This window comes from Dama dama, chromosome X (assembly GCF_033118175.1).
Source record: "Dama dama isolate Ldn47 chromosome X, ASM3311817v1, whole genome shotgun sequence".
Lineage (NCBI taxonomy): Eukaryota > Metazoa > Chordata > Mammalia > Artiodactyla > Cervidae > Dama > Dama dama.
The window spans coordinates 14,253,846-14,280,844 of NC_083714.1; positions in this window are offsets into that span (position 1 = coordinate 14,253,846).

Genomic DNA, 26,999 nt, shown 5'->3' on the forward strand with positions numbered 1-26,999 from the left:
GGTTGTTTAGTCACTCAGTCATGTCCAACCCCATGGACTGCAGCACGTCAGGCTTCCCTGTCCTTCAACCATTTCCTGGAGCTCGCTCAAACTCAGGTCCAACGAGTCAGTAATTCCATCCAACCATCTCATCCTCTGTCTTCCCCTTCTCTTTCTGCCTTCAATCTTTCATAGCATCAGGGGCTTTTCCAATGAGTCAGCTCTTCACATCAGGTGGCCAAAGTATTAGAGCTTCAACTTCACCACTAGTCTTTCCAATGAACACCCAGGACTGATCTCCTTTAGGATGGACTGGTTGGATCTCCTTGCAGTCCAAGGGACTCTCAAGAGTCTTCTCCAACACCACAGTTCAAAAGCATCAATTCTTCTGTGCTCAGCCTTCTTTATGGTTCAACTTTCATATCCATACATGACTATTGGAAGACTTGTATAGCCTTGACTAGATGGACCTTTACTGGCAAAGTAATGTCTCTGCTTTTTAATATGTTGTCTAGGTTTGTCAAAGCTTTTCTTCCAAGGAGCAAGCATCTTTTAATTTCACGGCTGCAGTCACCATCTGTAGTGATTTTGGAGCCCAATAAAACAAAGTCTGTCACTGTTTCCATTGTTTTCCCATCTATTTGCCATGAAGTGATGCTAGAGCTTCTGCCAAAAGGACAGGGAATGGTTGGAGTTCTCACCAAGGTTGGAGGCACTCTGTCCCCTCCCCCTGGCCCCTGCTTGCTCTGGCTCCTGCCATTCCATCAAAGTGGCCTAAGGTGCAGTGCTCCCCATGGACTTCCCTTGGCATGAATCCACTTCAGCTTCAGCCAGCTTGCCAAAGACTTCAAGCCTAAACAGTCTATACAGGAAATAGTTCCACAGAATGCCACTCCTCCAAAAAACCAGGAAAGGTAGCTATTACACCTAATTCATAGAAACAAAAACTGAAAGTAAAATAAAATGAGGAGGCAGAGGACTATGCCCCAAATGAAAGAACAAAATAAAACCCCAGAGAAAAACTCCTAATGAAATGGATACTTATATTCATTTATATCCAAGTAATTTACCTGGTAGAATGCAAAGAAATGGTCATGAAGTTCCACATTGAACCAGGGTGAAGAATGAAAAAACGCAGTGAGAACTTCAACAAAGACTTAGAAAATTTAAGAAAGATTGAATCAGAGCTGAAGAATATAATAATTGAAATAAAAAATACACTAGAGGGTGTCAACAGCAGATTAGATGACACAGGAGAATGGATAAATGATCTAGAAGGCGGAATAGTGGAAAATCACTCAGTCAGAAGAGAAAAAAGAAGAAAGAAATTTTTTTAAAATTCAAGAGAGTTTAAGCGGCCTCTGGGACAATATCAAGCATACTAACAGTTGCATTATAGGGGTCCCAGAAGGAGAAAAGAGAGAGAAGTGGGAACAACTTATTTGAAGAAATAATGGATGAAAAACCTTCCTAACCTGGGGGATGAAACAGACATTCAAGTCCAGGAAGCAGACTCTCAAGGAAGAGGAACCCAAGAAGATTCACATCAAGACATATTATAATTAAAGTAGCAAAGTTTAAGAGAATCTTAAATGCAACAAAAGAAAAAGAACCGGTCACATACAAGGAAAACCCCATAAACAATCAGTTGATTTTTTAAAGTAGAAAGCCAGAAGGGAGTGGTAAGATATATACAAAGGGTTGAGAGGGAAAAATTTATAACCTATAATATTTTTCCCATCAAGGTTATCATTCAGTATTAAAAGAGAGGTAAAGATTTTTCCAGGTAAGAAAAAACTAAAGGAGTTTATCACCATTAAACTGGCCTTGCAAGAAATGTCAAAGGGTAATTAAATGGAAAAGAAAAGGCCACAACTAGGAATAAGAAAATACAGGAAAGAAAAATCCCACTGGTAAGGGCAAATATATAGTAAAGTGGATCATCCACTTAAAAGCTAGTACAAAGCTACTGCTAAAGTAGCATGATCAACCATAGCCACAGTAAGTAGTTAAGTGATACAAAAAATAAAAAGATGTAAAATATAATGTCAAAAAAAGTGGATGGGGAGAGTAAGCATACTAATTATCAAGCATAGTAACACTTGCATTATAAGGGTCCCAGATGGAGAAAACAAAGAGAAAGGGGCAAAAAAACTCATTTGTGAATTTAGAATGCCTTCAAACTTATGCAATGCGGGAGACCTGGATTTGATCCCTGGGTTGGGAAGATCCCCTGGAGAAGGGAAAGGCTACCCACTCCAGTATTCTGGCCTGGAGAATTCCATGGACTGTATAGCCCATGGGGTCGCAAAGAGTTGGACAGGACTGAGCGACTTTCATTTTCACTTTTAAACTTACTTTCAGCTTAAATTTATGAGATATATATAGAGAGAGATCCATATATATGAACCTTATGGTAACCAACAAACCGAAAACCTCTAATGGGTATACAAAAAATAAAAAGAAAAGAATCCAAACATAACACTAAAGGAATCCATCAAACCGCAAGGGAAAAAGTCAAAAGATGAAAACAGGAACAGAGATGAACTACAAAAACAACCAGAAAACAATGAACAAAATGGCAATGAGTATACATCAAGCTGGTTTTAGAAAAGGCAGAGGAACCAGAGATCAAATTACCAATACCCGCTGGATCATTGAAAAAGCAAGAGAGTTCTAGAAAAACATCTATTTCTGCTTTATTGATTATGCCAAAGCCTTTTGACTGTGTGGATCACCACAAACTATTGAAAATTCTTCAAGAGATGGGAATACCAGACCACCTGACCTGCCTCTTGAGAAATCTGTATGTAGGTTAGGAAGCAACAGTGAGAACTGGACATGGAACAACAGACTGGTTCCAAATAGGAAAAGGAGTACGCCAAGGCTGTATATTGTCACCCTGCTTATTTAACTTATATGCAGAGTACATCATGAGAAATGCTGGGCTGGATGAAGCACAAGCTGGAATCAAGATTGCCAGGGGAAATATCAATAACCTCAGATATGCAGATGACACCACCCTTATGGTAGAAAGCTAAGAAGAACTAAAGAGCCTCTTGATGAAAGTGAAAGAGGAAAGTGAAAAAGTTGGTTTAAAACCCAACATTCAGAAAACTAAAATCATGGCGTCTGGTCCCATCACTTCATGGCAAATAGATGGGGAAACAGTGGAAACAGTGACAGACTTTATTTTCCTGGGCTCCAAAATCACTGCAGATGGTGACTGCAGCCATGAAATTAAAAGATACTTACTCCTTGGAAGGAAAGTTATGACCAAGCTAGACAGCATATTAAAAAGCAGAGACATTACCTTGCCAACAAAGGTCTGTCTAGTCAAGGCTGTGGTTTTTCCAGTAGTCATGTATGGATGTCAGAGTTGGACTATAAAGAAAGCTGAGTGCTGAAGAATTGATGCTTTTGACCTGTGGTATTGGAGAAAACTCTTGAGAGTCCCTTGGACTGCAAGGAGATCAAACCAGTCAATCCTAAAGGAAATCAACTCTGAATATTCATTGGAAGGACTGATGTTGAAGCTCAAACTCTAATACTTTGGCCACCTGATGTGAAGAACTGACTCAGGAAAAGACCCTGATGCTGGGAAAGATTTGAAGGTGGGAGGAGAACGGGACAACAGAGGATGAGATGGTTGGATGGCAACACTGACTCAATGGACATGAGTTTGAGTAAACTCTGGGAGTTGGTGATGGACAGGGAGGCCTGGCGTGCTGCAGTCCATGGGGTCGCAAAGAGTTGGACATGACTGAGCGACCGAACTGATACTGATACACCTATCAATAATTACTTTAAATGAAAATGGATTAAATGCTCCAATCAAAAGATGTAGAGTAGGGAATGGATAAATAAACAAGACTCATCTGTCTGCTGCCTACAAGAGACTCTCCACAGATCTGAAGACACACAGACTGAAAGTGAAGGGATAGAAAGAGATACTCCATGCAAAAGAAAAGAAAGTTAGGGTAGCAATACACATGACAGATAGAATGGATTTTAAAATGAAGACTGTAACAAAAGGCATAAAAGGCCATTGCATAATGATAAAGGAGTCAATTCAATAAGAGGATATAATATTTATAAACATTTATACACCCAACATAAGACCACCTAAATATGTAAAGCAAATATTAACAGACAAAAGGGAGAAATAAACAGCAATGCAATAGTATTAGGGGACTTTAATACTTCACTTAAATCAATGGATAGATTATTTAGAGACAAAATAGAGACAAAATTAATAAGGAAATATTGGCTTTGAATGACATATTAGACGAGATAAACTATTGTTATATACAGAACATTTCATCCCAAAGTAGCAGGATCTACATTCTTTTCAAGTGCACATGGAACATTCGCTAAGATAGATTACATGTAAGATTACAAAACAAGTCCCAAGAAATTTAAGAAGACTGAAATTATATTAAGCACCTTTTCCAACTGAAATGGTATGAAACTTGGAAGAAGAAAATTGGAAAAAGCACAAACATGTGGAGACTAAACATGTTACTAAATGTTTAAACAATGGGTAATCAAAGAAATCAAAGAAGAAATAAAAAATACCTCAAGGCAAATGAAAATGGACATAAAATATAGCAAAATCTATGGGACACAACAAAAGCAGTTCATAGCAATACAGGTCTACATCAAGAAATAAGAACAATCTCAAATAATCTAAATGTACATTGAAAGGAAATAGAAAAGGAAGAACAGCAAAGCCGAAAATTAGTAGAAGGAGGGAAATAATAAAGGTCAGAATGGAAATAGAGACTAAAAAAGAGATGGATCAATGGAATTAATAGCTATTTCTTTGAAAAGATAAACAAGTGGACAAACCTTAACCAGACTCATCAAGGAAAAAAGAGAGAGAAAGCCCAAATTAGTAAAAATCAGAAATGAAAGAGGTGAAATTACAACCAACACCACAGGAATACAAAATATTATAAGAGGATACTGTGAATAATTGCATACTGTCAAATTAGAAAATATAGAAGAAATAGATAAATTCCTAGAAATATGCAATCTTCTAAGACTGAATTATGAAGAAATAGAAAATCTGAATACCAATTACTAGTAATAAAATTGAGTCAAACGAAAAAAAAAAAAGAAAAAAACCCAAAGTCCAGGTCCAGGTGACTTCACAGGTGAATTCTAGCAAACATTTAAAGAAGAATTAATACCTATCTTTCTCAAATTATTCCAAAAATAGAAGATGAAAGAACACATCCACACTTGTTTTATGAGACCAGCATTACTGTGATCTCAAAACCGGACACCACAAAAAAGAGAAAATTAAAGGTCAATATCATAAATATTGACATTATATTAACAAAAATACAAAAATCCTCAACAGAATATTAACAAACCAAATTCAACAATACATTAGAAGAATCATACACCATGATCAAGTGGGATTCATACCAAGGATGCAAGGATGGTTTAACATCTATAAATCAATTGATGTGATATACTACATTAACAAAATGATAAAAATCAGTTGACTATCTTAATAGATGCAGGAAAATCATTTGACAATATTCAACATCCATTTATGACAAAAACTCTGAACAAAGTGGGTATAGAGAGAACATGCTGTGCAGTGTTAAGTCACTCAGTCGTGTCCAACTCTTTGCAACCCCATGGACTGTAGCCCGCCAGACACCTCTGTCCATGGGGATTCTCCAGGCAGGAATACTAGAGTGGGTTGCCATGCCCTACTTCAGGGGATCTTCCCAACCCAGGGATCAAACCCAAGAGTGGGAACATACCTTAGTGTAATAAAGACCATGTATGACAAACCTACAGCTAACATCATAATCAATAATGGAAAGCTGAATGCTTTTCTTGTAGATCAGGAATAAGACAAGGATGTCTAGTCTCACTTCTTTTATTCAACACAGTATTAGTACTAGCCACAGAAACCAGATAATAAAAAGAAATAAAAGACATCCAAGTTCAAAAGGAAGAAGTAAAACTGTCACTATTTGCAGATAACATTGTACTATATATGAAAACCTCAAAGACTCCAACAAAAAACTATTAGAACTAATGATTCATAAAGTCATAGGATACAAAATTAATATACATAAAGCAATTGCATTTCTATGCACTAATAATGAACTACCAGAAAGGGAAATGAAAAAGATCCCATTTAAATTGCATCAAAAAGAATGAAATAATTTAAACCAAGGAGATTGAAAGGCATGTACTGTAAAAACTATAAGATATATACTACCAATTATGGCTTTTAAATATCATTTTCCTGTTGAGTTATCCACTATTCAGCAGATTGAGCTAAAAGTCAGTGTAATCTATCCTGGTACATTTAATAATTCATTAATCCCATAATCAGACAAGGGTACCAGTAGACATCAGCAGAAGCCTGATTGATTGGCAGGTCAGATTCCACTAATGGGTGTTTTCTAGGAGAAATTTCTCCAGGCTCTTGGAGATGACTCTGGGGAATCAGATTGGTTCTCTCCCTCATCTAAAAGAACACCATCCAATCCCAGGTGCAGATTAAGAAAGAGTTGAGGGCAAGCCTGTTGTTGGGATTTCCTCTAGGCTGATTTCTTCTGCCTCCTGGGATGCAAATCATTCCCTTACCCCAAGTACCTGGTGTCCTTCTGCTGTCCCCCTTAATTGCTTTCTCCAGTTGGTACCCTAAGTCCTGGACTTCTCCCTGGCATTCATTATGACTTCCTGGACTAGGTTTGAGACCAAGGGCAACTCATGACCTTTTGCATTATTTTTAAACTGCAATTGACACAGGGAGAAAGTGTTATATAGTATGTGAAAGAGCCTAACATAGTGCCTGGTATATACTAGGTATTAAATAAAATACCAGGGTTGTGCTCCCTGCTTCTGATAATATTAGCCTGCTGTAGAACAACTACTCTGAAAACTATTTAATTTGGTATAGTTTAGTGTGCTCTCTCACCCGAGGCTTTTTCTCTTTGGCAACCAGTGACTTCTGGTAGTCTTTATTGTTTTAACTCTATGGCAGGAATCTTCAACAGTGGATTCTGAAACAGTAGCCAGATAGTTGGCAGTGAATAGTCTCATAATCACTACGTAGATCTTTGTGTTCAGAGAGTACCTATTATGTAATGTATTCAAGGTTTAGCATATATTTTTGTGTCTTCTCTGGTAGACTATATATTTTTCAATCACATTTGGTGTCCCTCCCTGTACTGTCTCTACCCATAGAAAGATGATACCTTTCCACCCTTCTAAAATCAATCTGTGACATATGACTTGCTTTGGCCAGTGAAATATGAATCGAAGTGGCATGTGTCATTTCTAGGCGGAAGCTGAAAGAACGAGTGCTTGCCTTTCTACTTTCCCTTTTCCATATGATGTGTTACCTGGCAATATCCCATAAGGCTCCTTACCTATTAGCCAGGATCCTAAAGTGAGGACAACTAAGATCTACTTAAGACTAGAGCTCTCCCTACTGCCCTCCCACCAACCTATTTTGGACATATAGTACAAGCAAGAAATACATGTTTATTATAAATCACTAGAATTTTGAGATTGCTCCTTATTGCAGCATAACCTAGCTGATACTAGCTTGTATAACATTCAAGGATGTCAGAAGAGTGAATATAAACAAGTCATTTGCCATTGGTACATGACAAATGTTGCTTGAGCTTGGACTGAGGAGCCAACTTCTTGCTACAATTCTAGCATAAATATTGAAAAAGGCCAGGTGTTAGAGGTGGCCCTTTTAAAGACAAAGCCTGTTCTGTGACTTAGCACTTTGGCCTCTCTCCCTGCATAATGAAGTAAAACCTCTAGGCAGTCCCAGAGGTCCCAGTTCAATGGTTGTCACGACTATAGAAAGCATACTATAAATCTTCACTTTCTCTCATCATAAACCAGTGTGAGAGTGGGCATCTGTGTTGCAAGTGGAATTTTCTGCTTTTAGTGACTTGACACTTTGGCTCTTTTGTTACAAATCCAGTTTTAATTTTCTTAACATAGTCCAGGCACAGCACATAAACCTCTGCACCCTGGGGAGGCCTATATGATAAGTTCCATTAGGACACTAAGCTTTTGGGGTTTTTTTTTCCTTTGTTTGAATTGATTGCAAGTGTTCCAACAAGTAGCCAGGTGATTTCCTTGTCTGGGCAGCTCAGGGGCAAGGAGGAAAACAAGGTGTTGGAGCACACAGAGTAATTGGTGAACTTGAGGAAGGTGTATTAGTGACCAGATGGGTGGGAAAAAAGGCACTGACTTTCAGTGCTTTTTCAAGCTTTCAAGTTTGGTATTTTTAGAGTCCTTTGTGTCCAGAAAATTGCAAGTGAAAATCCAGTAAATATTCAATAAATATTCAATGGGCATTTGTCTTCTTTAATAAAAATTACTTGATCTCTCAACCTTTAGCATTTCACACAGTTGACCTCTCCCCCTTGAAATATCCTCTTCTTTTGGCTTCTGTGACACTTATTATATCTCTCCCGTTTCTCATTGATCTCTTTTTGCTGGACCTCTACTTCTGTTAGTCACTAATTGTCAGTATTCACCATGGCTCTGTCTTAGCACCTATTCTTATTCTACACACTGTTCCTGAGAACTTTCACTTATTTCCTTTACTTCAGCATCCATCTCTATATCACCAACTAAATTATCTTTCTAGGACATCATATTTATACATTCAAATGCTACTGAACATCTTTATTTGGATGCCCCGTGGGTATCTGAAAATCAGCATGTCCAAAGGACTATATGATCTCTTACTCCCATGCTCCTCCTCTTATATGTTCTTTATATTAATGAATTGTCTACCAAGCTGTGCAAACAAGAAACACAAATGCTATTCAAGATCACTTCCTCTCCCTCATCATATATAGCAAATACTTATATAATGATGATTTCTGAATCTCTCCATATCTATGTACCTACTGGTTTATAACATCCAGATGCAGGTTCCATCAGCATCTTAAAGTCAACATTTTCCAAATATAATTCACTACCAAGTTTACTTCATTTGCTTTATCTCACCATGCATAAATATCATCCTCACCATGCCATGCCATGTGATTTTATGCCTCCATGAATTTACTTGTGCTGTTCCCTCTGCCTAAAATTCTCTCTTTTTCTCCATCTGGAAATTTCCTATTTATCCTTCAAAGTTCAGCAATAATGCCACCTTCTCTGCGAAGCCTTTCATAGCATCACTTGGGATACATCTTATATTCATCTATATTACCATAGCATCTATCTCTATCTGTCCCCAAACACTTAGCATGCTATAACATTTATTTTTCATGTTTTTCTCTCTATTAGACTTTAAGCTTCTTGGTAACAAGGACAATGCTTTATTAATCTTTGTTCCCTGAGCACCTGATACTGTACTTGACACAAAGTAGGCCCTTAATTCATGTCTTTGAAATCAAAGAATGAATTAAATTATATTTACTTATCTCCACATTTCCAGAGGAATATGAAAAGGACTAGAGATTAGTCTTAAATAGAGATGTTTAAGAAATAATTTCATAGATTTCTTCAGGCAATATTAATTCCTTACATTTATAGAGCCCTTTAAACCATCAAACAATATCAAGCACATTATACAGTCCTCAAAACAACTTGGGAGGTGGGTGGGGGTAGGATTGGGGTTCTTATCCTCTTATGGAAGACACAAAATAAAATCCTGAAAGGTATCCTGTTAGGTGATTGTGGAGATGTGACTAGAACCTAGACTTCTACTTAGTCCGATGATCTTGAAGTGTTAATGTGAGGATAAACTTGTTCTTCAGTTCTACAATGGTCCAAACTAGAGCAAACAGACTTCATTACTGTAAAGAGAGACATTTAATTGGATGAGAAAGTAGATACTAGATGAAGATACTAGGAGAGATTGTAATTCTAGATCCTTGAAAAATTTGAGAACCCATTCAGCTCCATCAGTTTCTGATAATAAAAGCTACTATTTTGCTATTAGGAGGGGAGCTGGAGCTACTATTATACTATTAGGAGGAGAAGGGGATGACAGAGGATGAGATGGTTGGATGGCATCACCGACTTGATGGACATGAGTTTGAGCAAGCTCCAGGAGTTGGTGATGGACAGGGAAGCCTGGTGTGCTGCAGTCCATGGGGCTGCAAAGAGTTGGACACGATTGAGCAACTGAACTGAACTGAACTATTATACTATTGCTTATATTATTGCAGCAAAGGAGACCTGGGTTCCATCCCCGAGTCAGGAAGATTCCCTAGAGAAGGGCATGGCAATCCACTCCAGTATTCTTGTCTGGAGAATTCCATGGATAGAGGAGCCTGGAGGGGGCTTGCAAAGAGTCAGACATGACTAAGTGACAAACGCTTTCACTATTATACTATGTGCCAGGCACTGTGTATGTACTAACTTACTTAATTCTCACAGTAACCCTATGAGGAAAATTGAGGCTCAAGGAGGTTAAGCAAACTGTCTAAGGTCACACAACTAGAATTTAGCTGAGCTGGAATTCTAAGCCTATCCAATTCTTAAAGCCTTTAATTCTTTCTTCTGCATTAAAATTTTTTTTTAAATAAATAAGCTTTATTTTTTAGAGTATTTTTAGGTTCACAGTGAAATTGAATGTTATACAGAGTTCCCCTTTACCCTCTTCCCCCACACATGCCCACAACCTCTCCCACTATCAAATCTTTCACCACAGTGATACATTTGTTACAACTGATAACCCTACTTTGACACTTCATTATCACCCAAAGTCCTATAGTTTACATTAAGGTTTGCTCTGTGTTGTACATTCTATAGGTTTTGACAAATGTATAATGACATGAACCCACTATTACGATATTTTACTGAGTAGTTTCACTGTCTTAAAAATACTCTGTGTTCCATTGAGTCACTCTTCCCTTTCTTAACCACTGGCAACCATTGGTTCTTTTATTGTTTACATAGTTTTGCCTTTTCCAGAATGTTATATAGTTGCAATCATACAGTATGTAGCCTTTTCAGATTGGCTTCTTTCACTTAGTAATATGCATTTGAGGTTCATCCATGTCTTCTCACTGCTGGAAAACTCAGTTATTTTTAGTGCTAAATAATACTCCCTTGTCTGGGTCATACCACAGTTTATCTACTCATCTACTGAAGGACATCTTGGTTGCCTCCAGGTTTAGGCAGTTATGAATAAAGATGCTATAAGCATCTGTGTGTAGGCTTTTGTGTGAACATAAACTTTTGATTCATTTGGGTAAATGTCAAGTAGAGTGATTGCTGGATCATATGGTAAGAGTATGTTTAGCTTTATAAGAAACTGTCAAACTGTCTTTCAAAGTAGCTGTATTTCTTCCAGTGAGGTCCTGTTGATCCACATTGTTGCTAGCATTTAATGTTGTCAGTGTTTTGTATTTTGGCCATTCTAATAGGCCAAAATCTCACTGTATCTCACTGCTGTTTTAATTTGCAATTCTGTATTGACACATACTGAGCATCTTTTCATATGTGTATTCATCGTCACTCTATCTTCTTTGTTGAGATGTCTGTTTAGATCTTTTGTCCATTTTTAAATTGGGTTGTTGTTTTCTTATTGTTGAGTTTTAGGAGTTCTTTGTATATTTTAGATAACAGTCCTTTATCAGGTATTTTGGAAATATCTTCTCCAAGTCTATGTTTTGTCTTCCCTTTCTCCTAAATGTATAGTTTTTAGAGGCAGGACAAAAGAAAAACTTCAAAGAAGTATATAAAGTAATATAATATTTATGTCCATACCATGCAGAATTTATAAATTTATACTTTGTATCATCTTTCTCTCGTATCTTGATATACATTAAGCAAATATTACTTAAAAAGTTGATGTTGCATTTTTCCTCTTTTCTCTGTAATCCTCTCCCTTTCTAAATGCAACCACTATCTTAGCTCTGGTGTGAGCTATTTTCTACATGTACTACAATGCACTTGTATCCACAAATAATATGCAATCTTATTCTGTGGATTTAATTTTTTGTTGTGTAAGTTAAATACCCAAAAATGGCAGAAGAGAACTCTTGGACTCTATCCACTCCACTCTAAAACAAAACAAACTCATGAGCTAGCAAAAATGGTCAGAATCAGTTTTTCTGAACTCTGTAATCTGATCGAAAACTCACAACCAGGGGAGAGCTTAAGAAAGAAGGAAGCTGATGAATTGTAGTATTTCAAATTGCCTGCCTATTATTCCTCTTTCTAGAGTTTATCAGCAGCCATGAAGATGTCGGCTCACACTCCTGGATCAGTTTGTTCATACCAGAGAAAGCAATACAGACCTTATTCTCAAAGAATTGTGGTTGTTTTTTGTGACATGATTCAAGTCTTCTTCAAAGAAAAGTGCAAGGGCTTATCTGGTTTTGCTGACTTGGAGCATTCTCAGGCCTGGGACAGTTTTGGGGGCATTTGCTGAAAGAATTTATAGGAAATATTATTGAAACATCTTGGGACAGGAGAGAACAGTCTGCCCAAGCAATAGACCAAAAAGATGGGAAAGGTGATACATAGGGATAAAAGGGGCTTTTTAATCTTCCAGGTAGGGTGGAGAATCAAGAGGACCGTGTGCAAGACCAGGACTGGATGCCTGCTCATAAAAGGCCTGAGAAGGCCCTAACCTTTCACCTCCATGTGAGCAGGAAGTCAAGACTAAGGCAGAGTTCTAAAGAATCTGGTTAAGCATTGAAGGAATGCTGCAAGACAGAACCAATTTGCAAAGCCTAGGGGAGTAGTATTTTTTTTTGCTTTTTTTTTTCCCTTAGCTCCAGGCATTTAAGAAAATTCTGTCAAAACACTAGCTAATCACTAAGCTAACAGAACACAGACTTCAGTGGTCCTGAATAATAAAATATTTAGATTTTATAAAAATAGTTTAGTAAAGACACTAAACAAACAATAACAACAATCAAAAATAATATACAGCAAGCAGCAACAACAAATCCCAAATAGAGAGGGAGAGTCTCATTTCCAGAATTTGATTTCTAGAGTTGCCACATCATAATATTAACATTTTCCAAGTTTTAACAAAAACTATGAGGCATACAAAAAATAAGAAAGTATGACCATTCACAGGAAAATAAGAAACTAATAGAAAATCTTCCATTGTAGGCTCAGGAAATGGACCTAATAGACAAAGACTTTAAATCAATTCTCTTAAGGATGCTCAAAGAGATTAAGGAAATAATTGGAAAAGGGAAACAAGAGAACAATGTCTCACAAAAGAGAATGTCAATAAAGAGATAGAACTCATTTAAAATAACCAAATAGAAAGTTAAGAGCTGAAAACCACAATAAAAGACATGAAAAATTATTAGAAGGGTTGAACATCAGACTTGAAGATGCAGAAGAAAGAATCAGCTAAGTTGAAGAAGACCAATTGAGATTATCCAATATGAGGAAAAGAATGAAAAAAAGTTAACAGAGCCTAAGAGAACTGTGGCACTCCAAAAAGTATACCAAGTATGCAAAATTAGAAACTCTAGGAGGAGAGGAGAGAAATGGGCAGAAAGAATACCTGAAAAATAATGGCTAATACCTTCCCAAATTTGATATAATACATCAAGCTACATATATAGGAAATTCAGTGAACTCCAAGCAGGATAAACTCAAAGAGATCCACACTAAGGGACATTATACTCAAGTAGTCAAAAGACAAAGATGAAGAGAGAATCTTGAAAACAGCAAGAGAGAACAATTCTACTCATCAGACACAAGGGATTCTAAATACAGTTAATTGCTGATTTCTCTTCAAAAGTTATAGAGGCCAGAAGTTGATGGGACATTTATGGTGCTGAAAGAAAAAAGAAATCTGTCAATCAGAAATTATACATCTGGACAAAAACAATGCTTCAAAAATGGAGAAATTAAGATATTCCCAGATAAACAAAAGCTAGGAGAGTTTGTTACTGATAGTCCTGTCCTACAAGAAATTCTAAAGGGAATACTTCAGATTGAAATGAAAGGACATTAGACAGTAATTTGAAGCTATATGAAGAAATAAAGAGCAACTGCAAAGTAGCCACATAGGTACATAGAAAAGTCATTATTATATTTCTGGTTTATAGTTTCTCTTGTTTTCCTGCAGAATTTACAATGCAAATGTATTAGAAAATTGTTGCAAATCTATGTTAATGGGTACACAATATATAAAGATGTAGTTTGAAAATGGGAGAAGGCAATGGCAACCCACTCCAGTACTCTTGCCTGGAAAATCTCATGGACAGAGGAGCCTGGTAGGCTGCAGTCCATGAGGTCGCTAAGAGTCCGGCACAACTGAGAGACTTCACTTTCACTTTTCACTTTCCTGCATTGGAGAAGGAAATGGCAACCCACTCCAGTGTTCTTGCCTGGAGAATCCCAGGGACGGGGGCGCCTGGTGGGCTGCCATCTATGAGGTCGCACAGAGTCAGACACGACTAAAGCGACTTAGCACCAGCAGCAGTTTGAAAATAAGAGCATAAATGGGGGTTGAGATGTAAAGGAGCAGAACATTTGTGTATGTTTGTATACCATTGAAGTCAAGTTGGTGTTGATTCAAACTTGATTGTTATAGTTCTATCAGTTGAAATGCTGATAATAGCCGCTGTGTGTGTATTAGTTGCTCAGTCATGTCCGACTCTTTGTGACCCCACGGACTGTAGCCCACCAAGCTCCTCTGTCCATGGAATTCTCCCAGCAAGAATGCTGGAGTGGGTTGCCATACCCTTCTCCAGGGGATCTTCCTGAACCCAGGTCTCCCTCTTTGCAAGTGGATTCTTTCCGTCTGAGCCACCAGGGAAGCCCAATAACAGCCACTAAAAATAACTAAAAAATATAAAGGAAAAAATTGAGAAGGAAATAAAAAAGACTGCTGGAAAAAAATCAATCACTAAAGAAGGCATTAAAGGAAAATTGAGGGGGGATAGACATGAAATATAGAAAACAGATAGCAATATAGCAGAACTAAGTCCCTTCATATCAGTAATTACTTTGTGAATGGTGCAAATTTTCTAATTATTAGACAGGTGTATAGCGAGGATTAAAACACATGATCAAACTATATACACTGTTTACCAAGCTCACTTTGCATCCCAAGAAACAAATAGGTTGAAAGAGAAAAGATGGAAAAAGATATTTTATGCAAATAGTAACCAAAAGGATGTTGTGGTGGTCATACTAATATCAGACAAAATAGATTTAAAAACAAAAAATGTTACAAAAAACAGAAAGATCATTATATATTGAAAAGAGTGTCAATCCTTCTAGAAGATGTAAACATTATAAACATATGTGTACCTAATGACAAAGTCTCAAAATATGTGAGGCAAAAACTAACAAATTTGGAAGAGAAATGGACAGTTCCACAATAATAACTGGAGACTTCAGTCTCCAGTAGGTAACTTAAGCAATGGGAAAGAACTAGATAGAAGGTAAGTAAAGCAATAGGAGATTTAAAGAAAACACCTAGTGTACACCAATCAGACCTAACAAACATTTATAGACCATTCCACTCAACAATAGTAGAATACACATTTTTCAAGTGCATATGTGGTATTCTTCAGCAGATACCATATGTTAGGCCACAAAACAAGTCTTAAATAAGTTCAAAAAGATTGAAATCATACAAAGTACTTACTCTGACCATAGTGGAATGAAATTTGACATAAAAAACAGAAGAAAACCTGGAAAATTTTTCAAATATGTGGAAATTTAACAGCCCACTTTTAAACAGCCAAGAGTCAATGAAGAGATTACAAGTGAAATTAGAAAGTCCTTAAGATGAATGAAAATAAAAATAAAACATACCAAAACTAACATGATGCAATGAAAGTAATGCTTAGAGGTAAATTTATATGTGTAAATGCATATATTTAAAAAGAATAAAAATAATAAAGATCTCAAGTCAATAACCTAACTTTACATCTTAAAGAACTAGGAAAAGAGTGACCTAATCTCAAAGGGAGCAGAAGGAAGGAAATGGTAAAAATTAGAAGAGAAGTAAACAAAATAGAGAACCAACCAAAAGTTGGTTCTTTGAAAATATCAACAAAATTGATAAACCTTTTGCCAGAATGAATAAGAAAAAATAAGAAAACTAATTACTAATATCAGAAATTAACCTGTGCTACTAATATCAGAAATGAAAGTGAAACTGGAGACAAAATTACAGGCTTTACAAAAATTTTTAAATGATTATAAGAGAACATTATGCACAAATATTAACATATATTTGCTAACATGCAAATGAGGTGGACTAGAGGAAATGGACAAATTATTAAAAACACAAAACTACCAAACTGCATGCAAGAAGAAATAGAAAATATGAGCAGACATATAACAGTTAGAAGGATTGAATCAATAATTTAAAACCTCCCTAGAAAGAAAAGCCTAGAACCACATGGCTTCACAAGTGAATTCTGTCAAACTTTTAAAGAAAAATTAACATCAGTCACTCTCAAAACTTTCCAAAAATCGAATAGGGAGAGCCAAATAACCCATTTATGAGGTCAGCATTAGCTTGATATCAAAACCAGATAAAGATATCACAAGAAAAGAAAATTACAGATCAATATCCTTTATGCAAAAATGCAAAAAAATGCAAAAAAAATTATGCAAAAATCTGCAATGAAGTACTAGCAAACCAAATGCAGCATCCTATTAAGAAAACTATTCATTAACATTGAGTGAAATATATCCCAGGAAGGTAAGAGTGGTTCAGCATATGAAAAAAAAATCAATGTAATATACCATATTAATAGAATGAAGGGGGGAAACTGCAAACCATCATTTTCATTGATGCAGAAAAAGCATTTGACAGAATCCAAAACCCATTCATTGTAGAAATACTAAAAATTGGGATAGAAGGAAACTTCCTCAACCTGATGAAGGACATTTATGAAAATTGCACATCTAACATCATACTCATGCTTTTGAACTGTGGTGTTGGAGAAGACTCTTGAGAGTTCCCTGGACTGCAAGGAGATCAAACCAGTCAATCCTAAAGGAAATCAGCCCTGAACATTCATTGGAAGGACTGATGCTGAAGCTGAAGCTCTAATACTTTAGCCACCTGCTGCAAAGAGCTAACTTATTAGAAAAGACCCTGATGATGGGAAAGATTGAAGGCAGGAGGAGAAGGGGACGACAGAGGATGAGGTGGTTGGGTGGCATCACTGACTCAATGGACATGAGTTTGAGCAAGCTTCGGGAAATGGTGAAGGACAGGGAAGCCTGGCGTGCTCCAGTCAATGGAGTCACTAAGAGTCGGACATGACTGAGTGACTGAACAACGTCATACTCAATAGGGAAAGAATGAAAGCTTTTTCCTAAAGATCTGTATGTAGCTTTATCAGATTGGTCAGTGTTCTTTACATATGTATTTATTAGCTCAATTTTATTGTTTCATTCATATCTTATGTATTCCTAGTAAATTTGTCTACTCATCTATCCATTCCTGAATCAGATGTGTTAAAATATCTCACTGTGGTTATGGATTTGATTATCCTTCATTTTAACTTTGTCAACTTTCACTTTTTATACATTTGAAGCTATATTTTTACACACATACAATTTTTAAGTAGATGTCTTTTTATTAATCATTGTAATGTGTCTCTTTGTCTTTATTAATGCCTTCAACCTTCAATTCCATTTTGCCCATTCTATCTTTTCCACCCTATTTTTTTTTAAATGATTTCATTCATTTTATTTTAGGTATGGCTTTTATAGACAGTATATGGCTGAATTTTTAATATTTAATCTGAGTGTCTCTGTCTTCAAATAGGTGTTTCTAATCCATTTACATTTATTGTGACTATTGATATATTATTATAATTTTTGATAAGTTATTGTTATTTTTTTCCCTTTTCTTGTCATGTTACATTGTCTAGGGGCATGGGTTTTTTTCAGAGTGCATTTTTTTCCACCTATGACTTGAGGCAGGGACCACATAATTGTTGTCTTCAGGCCATTGATTAGAATTTTTTCAAAGAAAACAGCCTTTTCATTTCTCTGCTTTCCTTCTTCACCAGGTATACCAGTTTTAACTCTGACACACATGGAACTTGCAGCCCTGAGTCTAATTCTATTAAAATTCCAAATCCTAAGAACTATATCTGGTTCGCTTATCCCTTTGAGCCACAAGTCTTCAAATCCTACTCACCATTTTGGGTATTTTCTTTGTTTGTGGCACCAGGATATTTATTTTCTTCCTTTTAAGATCAAATCTACATTTACACTTTAAAATATGGCACTTTTTCTACACATCTGGAATGTATGAGTTTGTGGTGTGTGTGTGTGTGTGTGTGTGTGTGTGTGTGTGTGTGTGTCTTCATGGGATGTTGGATTACTTCCTACATTAACCTAGGCTTTGCTGTTGTCTAAGAACAAGCCTGTGCTTTTAACCACTAGGCTCTACTGCCTCCCAGTGTTGTGCTTCCCCTTAGGCTGTCAATATTACCCTTGATGCTTCTGTGCATTTTATAAATAAGGAGACAGAATTTGTGACATGCACTTTCTTTATACACTATAAATAGATATATCTGTCACAGTTGAGGTTATCAAGTAAAAAAAACAAGTTAGCTAGTTAATTACCCTTTGTTTACCTTCCACATGAACCAATTATTCCCTTCATTAGCTAACAGTTTAGCCTTGACTCAGGACCTTAATAAATGAGAACCGTATTAGCCTGTTTTCTTTGTATACCACATTTCACTGTACGCCAGGGAACCAACTTCAGATAGATAGTCCCTTCTTGTGAAAGCAAGGTCTAAAGTTTAATGAAGAAACTAAAAATTGGTTCATGGAACTGAGGTGTATGCTGACTGTTTTTTCCCATTGCACACATTCTGCTTTGACTAATATATTTAGAAGATTGAAGATCAACACCTGTTCCTCCACTAGTTCTCTCTTGTACAGTGACATTTGCCTCACCCAGTATAAATACACAGGGTGATTAAGCTGTCAGATATCATGGTACTTTTGCAGGGGTGAGGACAATGAATCACTCCTGGAATTTCTCACTGATGGCCCCCCAGATGTCAGCCATCCACCTTACCTGTTATTTCTTTGCCCACTTCTTAAAATTAAGCCAGGGTCTCCAAATGTTGTGGCATTTGAGGATTCTCTATCGTTATAGGGCTAGATGATCTATTATTAACAGCCCTCCCAATTCTGGCATTTTATGGGCTCAAATTTCATTGCCAACTACCGCGATTGAGAACAGATATCACATGACATTAAGTTTGTGCTTTAGAAAGTGTCAATGCTCATGTTTATTTCTAAAACAGGACTTAACACAAAGTTATTTGTAGTAGAGAACTCTCCAGAGTCCCAGGCATTTTCTAACAATGCGGAAAAAGGGAAGGAAACTAACATTTATTGAGTTATCACATAGCATGTATTATCGCAGTTAAAATTAACTATGAAGAAGGTTCTATTTCACCCATTTTATAAGAAGTTTGAGAGAATTTAATCAACTTGTTCAATGTTGCATATATAATGATTAGCAGAAGTGAGATTTGAATCCAAACCCTGGTTTCAAAGTCTTTCCACAGCTCATGCTTCCTGTCTATCCATCAATTTAATCATTTATCATATATTTATTGAGTACCTATTATGTGCCAGATAGGCACCATGAATACAGTAGAGAATAAGACAAGGTTCTTGCTCTCCATCAGAGTTCATTTACAGCATGAAATTATTTTGAATACAGTAGACCACAGGACAGTGACCATCCCCATGGCTACAGAAAGATTCAAAACAGATGACTTGATTGCAAAGATCCTGGAGGGCCATGGTGAGATTTGGTTAACACTGGTCAGAAGAGGGACCAATTTTGATCTGATCATCCTCTTATTGGAACCCCCGAAACACCCTGACATATTTGACCAAAACAGATGTCAAGTGGTATGAAGGGAACGTAATCATAAAATTCACCAATTTTAAGTATATAATCCAATGGTTTTTAGTATATTTACAGAATTGCGTGGCTATCACCACAATCTAATTTTAGAACACTTTCATCACCTCAAAAAAGAAAGCACATAAACATTAGCAATCATCTCCCATTCCTGCTGTCCCTCTCTCTCTGCTCCAGCCTCAGGAAACCACTAATCTACTTTCTGTCTCTATGGATTTTCCTATTTTGGACATTTCACATAAATGGAGTTATGTAATATATGATGCTTTATGACTGGCTTCTTTTACTTAGCATAATGTTTTCAAGGTTTATCCGTGTTTTAGCTGTATCAGTACTTCATTCTGTTCTTTGGACAAATAAAATACTATTGTTAGGTTATACTACATTGTATTTATCCATTCATTAGTTGATTGACATTTGGTTGTTTACACCTAGTAAACTGCTGCTGTGAATATTTGTGTACAAGTTTTGTTTAGGCATCCATTTTCAGTTCTTTTGAATATATGTTAGGAGTGGAATTGCTGAGTTCTATGGTAATTTTTGGGCTTCCCCAGTGGCTCAGCAGTGAAGAATCTGCCTGTAATTCAGGAGACCCAGGTTCGATCCCTGGGTCGGGAAGACTTCCTGGGGAAGCTCATGGCTACCCGCTCCACAATTCTTGCCTGGAGAATCCCATGGACAGAGGATACTGGCGGGCTACAGTCCATAGGGTCACAAAGAGTCAGACAATACTGAAGCGACTGAGCACACACTCACACATGGTAAGTTTTAATGCTTAAAATATTGAGGAACTAACAAAAAAAATTTTAACAGAGGCTGCATCATTTTACATTCCCATCAACAATGTATGAAGGTTCCTGTTTCTCTGAATCCCTGTCAGCGTTTTAAAAACCTCTTTAAAGTAGACCATGTAGCACTTTGATATTAATATGTGAGAGCTGGACTATAAAGAAAGCTGAGCGCCAAAGAAGTGATGCTTTTGAACTGTGTGGTGTTGGAGAAGACTCTTAAGAATCCCTCAGACTGCAAGAAGATCAAACCAGTCCATCCTAAAGGAAATCAGTCCTGAATATTCATTGGAAAGACTGATCCTGAAGCTGAAACTCCAATACTTTGGCCACCTGATGCAAAGAACTGACTCATTGGAAAAGACCCTGAGGCTGGGAAAGATTGAAGGCAGGAGGAGAAGGGGATAACAGAGGATGAGATGGTTGGATGTTATCACCGACTCAATGGACATGAGTTTGAGCAAGTTCCGGGAGTTGGTGATGGACAGGGAGGCCTGGCGTGCTGCAGTCCATGGAGTCGCAAAAAGTCAGACATAACTGAGCAACTAAACTGAACTGATTAATATTAATAATAACAATATTAATAGCCAACACTTACTTTGTGTCAGGTACTTTTCCAAGCACTTTACATAAATTAACTCATTGAATCTTCATGAGAACGTTATGATATAAGCACTGTTTTTTCAGATGAGGCACAGAGAAGATTCAATGATTCAATATTAAATTGCCCAAGTTCACAAAACTAAAATGTTTCAGGGCCAATATTTGAATTTAGGAAGTCCTACTTTAAAATCTGTGCTTTTGACAAATAAGTAATACTGTTTCTCTAACGAAAATACTCTCATTCTAAGTGTTTTATATACATTTTCTCATCTCACCTCACAAAATGCTATCACCACCATCTTATACATGAAGTGTCTACATCATAGAGAGGTTATGTAACTTACTCAAGGTCACGTGGCTTGTATGTGTGAAACGAAGATGCAAACCCAGGTCAGGCATGCTTAGCCCTTCTGCTCTTTGAAACAAAGCTAGAGTTCAAAGAGTATCAATGGTAAAAGTGGAAGGGAAAACAATACCTATCAGCAGTTCCCACTATTAGGGGTAAAAGCTACAAGAAACAGAATCACTTCAATCCTACTGAATTTTCAATGAGACCTGTTTGCAAATATTTGCAACTAAAAAGTGAATGGAAAATTAGCTGAGAGGTTCAGGTGAAACTCTGTGACATGGGGACCTTTTGGGGTAAAGAAGAGGAACATTGTTCAAATAAGAATGCATTCCCACAGTATTGTCATGAGCAGTTATCACTGGTGACAAAGGAGAAGCACTAGCTATCTTTTAGAATGGTTTTCAATTGCACTTTTCTTTTTAAAAAGTTAACAGTTTTACATTTAGCTTTTGTCTTTCCAGGTAAGATATCAGTGGCAGACTCCTTGGATTAAGGTACTTATTTTGATGAATGAAAGGTGAGGGATGTCTTGGTGAGGAAAAATTTGGAAAACAATAGGAAATACCTGTAACTTCAGCTGTGAGCTAGAACTTAAAAGACTCAGTAATGTTGACTGCTTTATCAAATTGACAAAGGCTGTGCAGTGGTGAGGATTATAGCCTACTGTCCTTCTGAGTTCTATTCTGGACCCTGCCACTTGCCTCACATGTAACTTTAATCAAATTACTTGACTTATCTCTCCCTTGCTTTCCCCACCTGTGAAATGGGTATCATAGCCCCTATCACATAGAATTATGAGGAGGATTAAATGGGTTAATACATGTAAAATGCTTAGAACAGTTTCAGGCATACAGTAAGATCTCATTAAGTGTTTTTGTTTAGTTTTTAGTTGCTAAGTCATGTCTGACTCTTTTGCGACCCCATGGACTGTAGTCCACCAGGGTCCTCTGTCCATGGGACTTCCCAGGCAAGAAAAATGGAGTAGTTTGCCATTTCTTTCTCCACATTAAGTGTTAATTGCTTATATAATAGTAGTAATAATAATAATTACAATTGTTGTATGTTGTCAGGAAAAGGTAATATCATAAACCTTAAAATGTAAATACCCTAAGATCTCAGTTTTAGAAGATTATCCTAAATAAACAATTGCATATTCAATTGCAAGTATGTTCACCACAAACATGTTTATGCAGTGGAAAACTGGAAATCATCTATCAATAATGTAGACCTTCATGCCTTAACAAGGAATAATCTTTACAAGATATTAATAAATGAAAAAAATCAGTCCATAAAATAGTACATTATAATTCTTTATTTTGAAAAATAGGTATACATACATGCTTGGAGAAAGGTCTGGAATATCAATACATTAAACAGTAGCTATCCTTGGGTGGTTGGCCACTTTTGTGTCCTCCTGGCTATTTATGCTTTACTCATTTTTTCCTCAATGAACAGGTATTTCTGAAACTTTAAACAACCATCTTAAAAAGTCGAAGTCTGCAGTATCTGACCCGCCTCACCCAGCCATGGGTTTGGACAGTTAATAGATGCAGCCCAGGCTGCATAGGAGGTACTTTACATTTTCCACAGCCAGTGGGAACAGAATCTCAATTAGAACATCAAGGTCTGGCTTCTGCGGTCCCCTGCTGTGTCAGTTCCACCTAGGAGCTGCTGTGGATTTGCATAAATTAAACGCCCGCTGGATAGCTGCCATTGTCTTGAAAAATGGAATGTGATCGGCATGGGGGAGGGAAGGAAAGGGAAAATTCGCCTTTGTTTCATGGCACCCTCTTCTTGTTAATGCTCACTCAAGACTGCTTTTACCGCAACTCAGTTGTGGTTTGGTAATTTCCATGTTTTCTTTTCTTTTCTTTTTTTTTTTTAAATGGGGAAAACAATTTGAGCTCCTTAGGGAAGAGATCTTGTACAGCCGGATCACATGCCATGGGATGTGCATGGGTTTAGAATCACAGAATTTTCAAAAGAGAGGTACCCGGGGGACTGTCAGTTCAGTGCTGCCTGCAACCATTATAAGTCCATGCTGACCTTACAAGAAACAAAAGGCTAGTGTTCTTTTTGTATTTTGTATCATGAAAGTAATCTTGCTCTTTAAAAAATTTTCTCTTTGTAATTTTTAACAATTCATAAATAATTTTTTAAACTTGAACTGCATATGATAAGAGTGCTTTTTAAGAGATTCTGATTTTTGATATTCTACCTGGGGTTGGGGAAAGGTGGGTTTGTCCACAATGCCCTCACACATAGCAAGAATCATCAGTTTAAGCCAAGCCTCCCTCCCCATAGCCATCTCTCTCTTTCATTCAGTTCATTATTGAGTCACTACCATGTTCCAGGGAATGTGTAAGGTCATGTTATATACCTTCTCATGAAAAGAGAAGCTCCACAGATTTAATGAATAAGTCTGTGGTTCAGTATGAATTAGATTCATTCATCCATCCTTCTATCCATCCATTGAACAAGTATCTATTGATCATCCATTACATCCCAGGCAATGGTCTAGATTCTGCAGGTAATGATAGTGAGCTGCAACTTACATTCTAGTGGGGAGAGAGGCAATAAATAAATAATATAAAGTCAGGCAATGGTAAGTGACATGAAGAAAAGAAAGGAGGATATGGGAGTGCTGTTTTAGATAGGATGGTCAGGGAAGGCTTCTCTGAGGAGGTGACATTTGAGCAGATGGCTGAATGGAAGAGACTAGAGCATGATCAGAGGTATTCCTAGGGTTGAAATCTGTTTTAAACAGTTATCTACTGTCTATTTCCAGAATTTGTTGAGACTTGGGGCAGAAAGTTTCCCCTGACTCCAGAATAAGAGATGATCAGGTTCAGAGAAGCAGTGGGAAGCATTCTACAGCCCATATGAGAATCCAAGAGTCCTAGCATTAATCAGGCCATAGTTTGCAGAGGAAGACTCAGAATGCCCATCAGGATCGCCTGTATCGGTAGCAAAAATCAGCTGTTGGAACGGTCAGCTTCTCAGGCTCTCAGGCTCTGTTTCCATGATGGATAAATCACTGGTCTCTGCTAACCTCCCCTACTCTTCCTCTGTACCCTCACCCCATCCATCCAGTAGGGTAACTGAAAGGTATGGAGGAGCTCCTGGTTCCACAGAGCAAAGTCTTAAAACCACTGGGATTGACATGGACACGCTGCTATATTTAAAATAGATAACCAACGAGGACCTCCTATATAGCACAGGGAACACTGCTCAATACTCTGTAATAACTAAATGGGATAAGAATTTGAAAAAGAATAGATACATGTATATGTATCACTGAATCATTTTGCTGTCCACCTGAAACTAACACATTGTTAATCAACTATATTTCAATATAAAATTTAAAAAATAAAAACTTCAGAGCACCAAAAAAAAAAAAATTAAAAATAAAAAAAATGTAAGTGTAGATGCTCTGAAAGCCTACCCCAGGAAGGAACGAAGCTGGTTGTCATGGCATTCAGGCAGCATTTAACTGACAGCGTGTGAGGAGAAAACCAGAAAGCCATTTCTGTTCCTGGGAACAGGATCACAAGCAACAGTGGGGAGAAAGGGAGAGAAAGCAGATAACATAGGTAAGCTTCAGGGAAGACAGTGTACCAAGGCAACACCAAGGCAATTCGGCAGTACTAACTCTGAGTGAACAAGGATGCCAGCAGTGGCTGTGTTTGTAACCTCCCGTCTTTCCTTTTGATACCTCCTTTCTGTTTCCAGTACCCCTGATTCAGCTTCCATCCAGATGCTGAGTTTGTTCTCAATTAACTGCCCACTAATCTCCCTAGAAAGAGTAACTTGGAACATCTCTAAGCACTTGGTTATAAACTAAGTATCCCAGAGCCCCAGGGTTTTGAGACGGTGCTTTGGGGGCCACTGTGGGAAATGAGCAGGAGTTGACTGAGCATGTGCACTTTGGGGTCCCCAACCCCCAAACAAATATTTGTATCTATTATACACACAGGCTGCTATTAAAAGGTTCAAATTTTTTTTAAATCTCCCAAACAAAAGCTGTCACCTTAAGGTGTTACTTCTTCTGGGTGCAAGTAGAGTCTAATAGTTAAGAGTTAGGGTCCACCAGCAATCCCACTTCTGGGCATACACACTGAGGAAACCAGATCTGAAAGAGACACGTGTGTGTACCTCAATGTTCATCGCAGCACTATTTATAATAGCCAGGACACGGAAGCAACCTAGATGCCCATCAGCAGACGAATGGATAAGGAAGCTGTGGTACATATACACCATGGAATATTACTCAGCCGTTAAAAAGAATTCATTTGAATCAGTTCTAATGAGATGGATGAAACTGGAGCCCATTATACAGTGTGAAGTAAGCCAGAAAGATAAAGACCAATACAGTATACTAACGCATATATATGGAATTTAGAAAGATGGTAATGATAACCCTATATGCAAAACAGAAAAAGAGACACAGATGTACAGAACAGAATTTTGGACTCTGTGGGAGAAGGCGAGGGTGGGATGTTTTGAGAGAACAGCATCAAAACATGTATGTTATCTAGGGTGAAACAGATCACCAGCCCAGGCTGGATGCATGAGACAAGTGCTCGGGCCTGGTGCACTGGGAAGATCCAGAGGAATCGGGTGGAGAGGGAGGTGGGAGGGGGGATCGGGATGGGGAATACATGTAAATCCATGGCTGATTCATGTCAATGTATGACAAAAACCACTACAATATTGTAAAGTAATTAGCCTCCAACTAATAAAAATAAATGAAAAAAAAAAGAGTTAGGGTCCAGGTTAAGGCAACCTGCATTTGATCCAATTTCAGTCATTCTCAAATTACTGGAAATTGTTAGTTTCATCATAAGGTTGTCAGGAGGATCAAAGAGAGTGTAAGGAGGGCACTGCACAATGCCACATCATAAGGACATGGTAAATGTTAACAATTCTTAGCTATATTTATTAAGGTGTTCTGGGCCAACACTACCAGCATCTCCTGAGAGCATGTTAGAAATGCAGAATCTCAGGCCCCACTGCAGACCTACAGCACCAGAATCTGCAGCTTAACAAGATCTGCTGCTGATTCATATGTGTATTACTGCTTGAGAAGCACTGGTCCAAATGACATTCAAGACCAAAAGACTGATCTTTAATGGTGGCATTCTAGGAGCTATTTGAGGGCCATGAGAGGTCCTTCCTGGTATCCTCCAAATCATACCATGTAGACTGTTACTTTTTCCATGAGCAAAGTTGATTTTTCAAGTGAAGTGTCTGATGGCTCATCTTTTAAGGCACAGCTCAAGCGTTCTCTTCTCAGCATAACCTTTCCTGACCCACCTATCCCACCATGCACACCTCAGGGGGCTAAACTCTTCTCCCTTTGTTCTCTTCTCAACTCTGATTTCTATATTATGTT